This window comes from Penaeus japonicus, unplaced genomic scaffold (assembly GCF_977035675.1).
Source record: "Penaeus japonicus unplaced genomic scaffold, GWHDUDI00000001_assembly GWHDUDI00000007, whole genome shotgun sequence".
Taxonomy (NCBI): domain Eukaryota; kingdom Metazoa; phylum Arthropoda; class Malacostraca; order Decapoda; family Penaeidae; genus Penaeus; species Penaeus japonicus.
In genome coordinates this window covers 42,529,397-42,536,896 of record NW_028234409.1, presented here as the reverse complement: position 1 = coordinate 42,536,896, position 7,500 = coordinate 42,529,397, and the positions used below count along the sequence as shown (strand labels likewise).

The 7,500-nt window shown below is 45.0% G+C and overlaps 1 protein-coding gene across 5 annotated transcripts in view; it reads right to left on the bottom strand.

The window, feature by feature from the left end:
* Nucleotides 1-2,709, bottom strand: part of CtBP (C-terminal binding protein) — a 62,782-nt gene extending 60,073 nt beyond the window's left edge. For 2 of the 5 annotated variants that reach the window (XM_043019449.2, XM_043019453.2), the window contains exon 1: nt 2,490-2,709. The gene's annotated coding sequence lies outside the window, so the exon portion shown is untranslated. The remainder of the gene's footprint in view (nt 1-2,489) is intronic. The other 3 variants (XM_086538754.1, XM_043019452.2, XM_086538748.1) reach the window with 3 other exon arrangements.
* Between the last annotated feature and the right edge of the window lie 4,791 nt (nt 2,710-7,500).

The following is a 7,500-nucleotide window of genomic DNA, read 5'->3' as shown; positions in this document are numbered from 1 at the left end:
AACGCAAGCTTGTGCGTGTGGCCGTGCATCCTCCCTCGACCCGCGCCGCCCATCTGGGGAAAAGGGAAAGTTTACCGTACACGCGGCATAAACACGTGTACGCTTTCCCCATCGATGAGCGTGTCCCCCCCCCCCCTACTACCTCCCCCATCCCCTCTTCTTCCGCGCCGGGCCCCCTCCCCCTTCCCCTCTCCTCCCTCCCTCCCTCCCTCACTTCCTTCCGCTGAAACCCTATCACCCTCCATACTGATCCATTAATATCCCCTCCCCCCCCCTCTCCCCCTCCTCCATCCTCCTTGTTTTCATTCCACTTAACCTCTCTCTACCGTCGGAAGTTTTTTTATGGGTGTTGTCTGATGTCTTTGTCTCGGTGTGTTTGGTTCACTATCTCTGCTTCTCTGTCTGTCTGTCTGGCATCGTGCTTTCTGTGAGATTCCTTCTCTCTGGCTCGGTCTGTGTGTGTGTGTGTGTGTGTGTGTGTGTGTGTGTGTGTGTGTGTGTGTGTGTGTGTGTGTGTGTGTGTGTGTGTGTGTGTGTGTGTGTGTGCGTGCGTGCGTGTGTGTGTGTGTGTGTGCATGCGTGCGTGCGTTCATGTGTGTGTGTGTGTGTGTGCGTGTGTGCGTGTGCGTGTGCGTGTGCGTGTGCGTGTGCGTGCGTGCGTGCGTGCGTGCGTCCACCTACTGCTATCAAGCCATTTACCTTTGCGTCACACCCTCGGACTACCAACCTTCATCTATCAAATCATATCTTATCTACCTCAGTGTACCTACTTCCTCCTTCTCCCTGCGATTCATTTCACACTTGTCACGTCACTCTCCCGACTGCCTTTCCCCGCGTGTGTTAAAAAAGGACCCTTGGCCTTCGCCGTGTAACACAAGGCTAGCACGATGAGTCGATGACAAGAGTGTGTATGTAACAAGGACAAAGCGACTCGGGAACGTGCGTTTGTCACAAGGACACGCACGCTGTAAATATGCCGAATCGGTCTGTCCTTGGTCGGAACATCGGGTCTTCATGGCCGTGGACGCGACTGTCATTTTCCATCAAATTACCGTTGGATTCCTTTCAGTGTATTTATGTCTTATCATTCTCCCCTTCCCCCCCCCCTTACCCCCTTCCTTCTCTCACTCCTTCCCCTTCCTTCGCCCCTCCTCTCCCTGCCCTCACCCCTTCTCTCCCTCCTTCCCCTTCCTTTTCCCTCCCTCACCCCTTCCTTCTCCCCACCCCTCCCTCACCCCCTTCCTTCTCCCCACCCCTCCCTCACCCCCTTCCGTCTCCCCTCCCCTCTCTCCCTCCCCTCTCTCCCCCCTTCACTTCGTACCCTTCCTGTGTTCTAGTGTCTTCGTGTAATCTTATTTTTGACAACCGATTGGAGAGGCACATTTGTTTTGGTTTGTTTTATGTTCTTTTCTTTTACGCCACCATTGTAAATAACAATTAAGTATAATAGTGTAAATAAGCTCGTGAATGCAATGTTGTTGTTTTTTTCCCGCGTAGCCCATTCTTCTTAAGAAAAGTCTTCTGGTTCTTGTCATATAAATATGTATATAGTCTGTGGTTTCATCAAAGAAAAGCGAGTGCATATCGAATGACAAGAGTAGGTGGAGGGTAGGATAAGGGCAGAAAAACGGGAAGAGGGGAGGGAGGGTATGAGGGTGGGGTGGGGGGAGAAGGAGAGAATCTAAGACGTGTGTGAGAGTGTGTGTGTGTGTGTGTGTGTGTGGGTCGTGTCTGTACACACTCTCCCACCTCGGCAACTATCCACCAAACACAAAGGATTTGACGCCGAGATGGTGATGGTGGGGGTGGGGGGGGAGGGAGGGGGAGACGAGTGTCTGAGGGGGGTCTAAGACATTCTCCCCCCCCCCTCCCCAACACACTCCCCCTAATACGCGCGTTAACCTCCCCCCTCCCTACCCCCTTCCTTCATCCAACCTCTTTTCGTCAATGTCATTTCTTCCTTCGTGAAAGTAGTTTTTTTTATACCAAGCGTTGATTCAAAATAACAATTATAGGATAGCCATAAAAGAGAGATTCATATCGATGTTACATTATTCATGTTTCCTCAAACGTGTGCAACAGCCACGAATAAACATGGAATTATAACTGATAAAATGCTTGTGCTTTGAGTAGCGAAATTACCTTTCAATTCACCGAAGCGAGCGCTTAAACAATTATTAATTCGTGTTATACATACATCTACTCTCCATGAACAATCCATTACTAATTCAGCCACCAAAGATAAAAGAGCAAAATTAACCATCACTAGTATGCGAAATAATTCCATTAGCGACAAAAAACAAAAAGCTTAGCCATAGGTAAAGCCAGGTAAATGAAATGTGCACTTGACACGTTGAGCAAGAAGACAAGTTTGAGACTAAATCTCCCCTTAAACTTCTCCCAAGATTCTAATACCCCACTGTCGATATGCTAAACCAAACTTTCTCCAAAAATAACAATATAAAAAAAAAACAATTCGCCAATCTTACCTTTTGTTATCGGGAAAAATGCGACAGGAGCCAACAGGGGGAACGTTGCAAATTGTAGGAAAGATTTGTCACTTAATCCTGATAGGCAGTTGTCACAGGGTTTCACTATATATAGAAGTGTTATTAATGAGTTAACTAGGTCAGCAGTTAGAGCAGGGTAGAGTACACTCTCACAGACTTGGCTGCGCGCGTATTCTATACCAGTTTGTGAGAGAGGATCACAGGCAGTGACGAGTGCTGCCTTGTTCTCTAACTCCCAACCCTTTTTATTCTTTTGGGGTAAAATAGGGACGTTTTACTGGGTTTAGACTATTCTAGGGGTAGGGGAGGTGTCCTACTGCCAATTGAATTGATTAATTCGTAAGGTTTAAGTCAATGGAGTGGTTGAATTTAATGGTCTTGGATGTAAAATTCGCCCGCCGACGAAACAGGTGGGGGAGGTCTGAGGTGGGAGTCGAGATTGGGGGGAGCGCGTCTTGCTGTCGATGCTTAGCTGGGGAAATTTACGTCTCCTCTACTAGTAAACTCTTTTCTTCCGAGAAAACTCGATCAACTTTCTTGACATCGATGTCTGTAGCCAAATTAAAATCGAGAAAGCCCTAAACCCAGTGAGTGAACGAAACAAAAATAAATCGGCCGGCGATATGGCAGGGCGCGGTCCCCTACTCCTCCGACCACTGTTACGTGAGCGATGTTGTTCACAAACATGCAGTTCAAAGTTCTTCGTCGGATTTCCAAAAATGCTTAGTTCGATGATGATATCACTCTCATTTCCACTAATACATTATTAGGGCCGCCGAGTGGCTTTGTTCTTAGAACGTTGTTTGGATTTGGGGGGTTTTTGCCTGTTATCGTTTTCACGGATTGGGTTCTTTGTTTTCTTTTGTTTTGAATTTGTTGGATGTTTTGTTATTATTATGGTCGGTCAGAAATATGTCGGTACGTGTCAGAATACTTGAAAAAGGAAGTAAACCGAGAAAGTTGAAACATGTTAGTCATATAGAGACAGTAGCGTAGAAATGTAAATTTATTTCCCTCTTAGGAAGAAAAGCGAAATATTGATGAAGATAAATATAGATTTTCAAACTCTCTGTTAATAATCCATCACGAAAAAAAAAAATATATGAATAGAACAAGACAGGGAATCGATACACAAAAACAAGTGAAAAATACATATGAATAAAAAAAACAGTACAATTAAAAAAACACTAACAGACGTAGAAACAAGAGGAGTGAAGGGCATCGACGTGTGCTTATTGCAACATGTCGCATGAGGCAGCCCCGCTCATCAGCCGCTAAATTCAAAACATTCCCAGAGCAGGAGGACCGCATCAAACACTCACTTTGGCGAATATTAATCTTTGCTACCGCGTCCTCGGCTGGATTTAGAGTCCTTCCGCCCTTCCATGGCCGGATCGGATCTGTGTAGAGTGTGGAGGAAGGTGGCCTGAATAAGGCTGGATTGGAAAAGAGCAAGTTGGAGCCCAAAGAGAGGCAGGATTATTGATTTAGATACAAAGAGCGCCCGAGTTGCTCAAAGATTACTTGCATCCAAAAACTGCGTCACACGGTTCGATACCGCGTCAGGCTGAGATTTGGTGAGTTAAATATCGCGAAAAGTTTACTTTTCTCGATATATTTCAGCCCAGTGAATGTAACACTCTATTCTAACGACACGGCCTCACACAAGGGATCCTCGCCGATGTAACCAGAGGCTCCGAAATGCCGCAGACGCATTCTGAGAGCAGAGAACGGGGCCTGATGGCGGCGCAGGCATTAATTCCGCCAAAGAGCGCCGGTCTGCAGTAGATTACTTGGAGCAGACTTCTCCCAGATCCACATGCACGACCCACTCGCCGCCCACAGCGACAACTCCCCACGCTAAGCGGAGGGAAAGTCGCCCTTAGCGGTGTCGGCGCGCGCCCTTGTTGCCTTCAGACGAGTTACGGAAAGGTATCTCTTGGATGGGAAATGTTTCAAGCTATTGTGACAAGAGTTTTTATCATTTTACTTCAACGTTCTTTGATTGATTTACACTTACTTAGAACGCCACGTGAGCTCCGACAAGTACTGTCGATGTCATGGGCTTGTTTTCGAAAAGGGTTTTCTTTCCCTTCATTATGGGTTTTCTCTGCCCGTGTAAGACGAAGAGTAAAAAAAATGAAAGCTCGGATAATTCGGGAAATCGGTGATTAAAATGACATTCATTCAAGACGGAGACGAAACATTATGAAAAGCCGCGCGGAAAGTGAGGAAATCCCTCCGTTTAAAACAAGGGACTCGCTCGCCGTCGCTGCCCGATCCCCGACGCTATTGCGGCCACCCATAAGGTCCAAAAGCCCAGCCGCGACGCGTTTAATAATCGCCCTAATGCACGGATGACTCGAGAGTCTGCCATCTTATTTTTATTCATCGGCCAAGCAGATATCAAATGCAAGATCTCTGAGGGTTGTGATTATTCTGCATAAAGTCACCAGCTTTATCATATTCATATTTATTTGTTATCCTTTCCTTCGAGTTCAGACCTAAAGTTAAACTTACATAAGTTTAATGATTACTTGATTACAGCTCAATGCTCAGCTGTCATGCTATGTAAATATCATTGCAGCGATACCGGAAAAAATGTATTTATGGAAATCGTTACAAATGCGAATTTGAATTCCGTTAAATGCGTATGGATAATTAATCGTCATAATTGGAGACAAATACACATAGTCACAATACAAGATATTGTGAAAAAATGTGAAACAAACTGTCCTATAAATAAGGCATTAATTAGTAAATATGTCACACAAACAGAAGTCATTGTGTTCGAAGCAAGTCAAGTGGTAAAGGTAAATCTCTTATCCTTTAGTTAGTGACCTCCACTACTTTAACAGCGCCTCCAATATACGTCTTCGTAACGTGATTTAATCTATAGCGTTAACGGAATGTCGAGCGAAGAAATTTAGTCCAATTTTCGGCAACCAAGATGATGGGAAGTGGGGAAACGAGCACAAATATAATTGAAAAGAGGAAAGAGAATATTCCATATCTGTTCCAAGATAAGGAGAAAGAAGAGATAGCACGTAGTCTTTATATATTTATTCCTCCTCAATTTTATGCCGAGTTTAAACGCTGTGAGAAATTTATAACAAATGTAAAGTTTGGCAGCGGACATGTGCGTGGTGTATTGGGCGGGACGGCTACCTTTAGGCACGTACCTCCTCCACGGTGAGAGCACAGTGTTGCCATAACCACCTTTATTTTTTGCCGGATGGAGATAATTTTTTTCTGGTTGAATTTGTTGTTCGCTAGTTGTTGCTGCTGCTGCTTCCCTCTCTCCTTCTCTTTTTTATTATTCAAACACGTCTCTTTACTGACACATGACACTAATATTTGGGGATGAACAGTTGGGTCTAGTATGCATGATTCTCTCTCTGTGTCTACCCCTCTCACTTGGTATTCCGGAGATGAATTAATTGCAATCCTTCAAACGCCAAAAAGCAATGGAAATATAGTAACATCCAAGGAGTCCAAGAAGCTGAAATTAAGCCCGACTCTCAAACAGGTATCCCGAAATTAGACGGATACAAGAACATCTGTCCAACAGCCGAAGTTATTTCAAGGTAAAACAAAAATCGCCTTTCGACATCCGAGGCGCTAGTCACTGAAATTGTTTGTGCGAATTGGCAACTCAAGAAGGGAAATACCCATGTGACTTGTTAAGGAGAATATATACATTTTTGTTATAATACTTGTTTAAAGAGATTAATGCTTACTGGATGCGTCAACCCCCCATTACTTATTTATAAGGGATTATGTTATCTTTATCCGTACTCTATTTTTTTTTTATCAATAACCGAAGGCGGTTATCTTTACATATACGTCCATTAACAACGTATTTATTCCCAGTTACCCTTTCTCTCTCTCATTAAAACATTCCTTTCTTTAGAACAGCGAAGTTCTAAAGCCCGATTCATTCAATCTGAATAAGTACACCGAAGTTTGTTCACCTTTAAAATAACAAGAGAGCTTATCTCCGGAGTGATCTGAGACTAAAACTATCTCGCACTTAAAACTTTTTTGGAAGACAGCAAGAGCCACGCATGTCTCCGAAACACGAGAGAATTTTTATCATAATACTGTTTCTGTTACGCTTCTTTTGTTCAAGGGCGATCGATTTTTTTTTAAGCTGTGCGCGGTCAGTTCGGTGGGGTGCGTTTTTTTCCAAGTTTCTTCACTCTTCATATGTAATTTTGTACTTAAATACTCTTTGGTCTTTGGGCGTGTCAGTTTAGATGTGTGTGTGTGACGTGAGTAGGTTTTTTTTTATACCTCTTTCTCTTACCGCAACGTTTTTTTTTTTTCCGTTGAGAAATTACAAGTGGAACATCGAATAATTCCCAAAACTAGACGCGGAAGAGAAATTCAAAATTCCCTCGAAATAGGGAAGAAAATGCTAAAATCAGCTTTTCTCAATGTCTTTATCCCAAATGTCCCCGGGCTATGCAATGCTGGCCCGGTTGTCTCTCTCCACCTGATGCACGTTGCATACTCTCACAGCCTGAGGCAAACCCCTGTCTGCCTCCCCACTCCTCCCACCCCCCTCCCCGCTCTACACACCCACACCCCCTTCCCCACTCCCCCCCCCATCCTCACAGCAACGGCAGGAGGTCTCTGTACTTTTTTCATTTTATTTTTTCTCTTTTAAACCTTATTGACGAAGGGAGGGACGAGCGGGCGAGAGAGAGAGAGAGAGAGAGAGAGAGAGAGAGAGAGAGAGAGAGAGAGAGAGAGAGAGAGAGAGAGAGAGAGAGAGAGAGAGAGAGAGAGGGAGGTCAGGTTAGCTGTTTGGGGGGTCACGCTCACCCAGAGGCGATGGGTGGGGGTGAGGGTGGGGGAGTAGGGGAGAAGGGGCTTAAGGGTAAGGGAGGACTGGTGGACTTGAGAAGAGGGAAGGGGGTTAATGGGAAGGGGGGGAGGAGTATTCAAAGGGGAGATGATGTGCATTTCTGAATTGTGTCCTGGT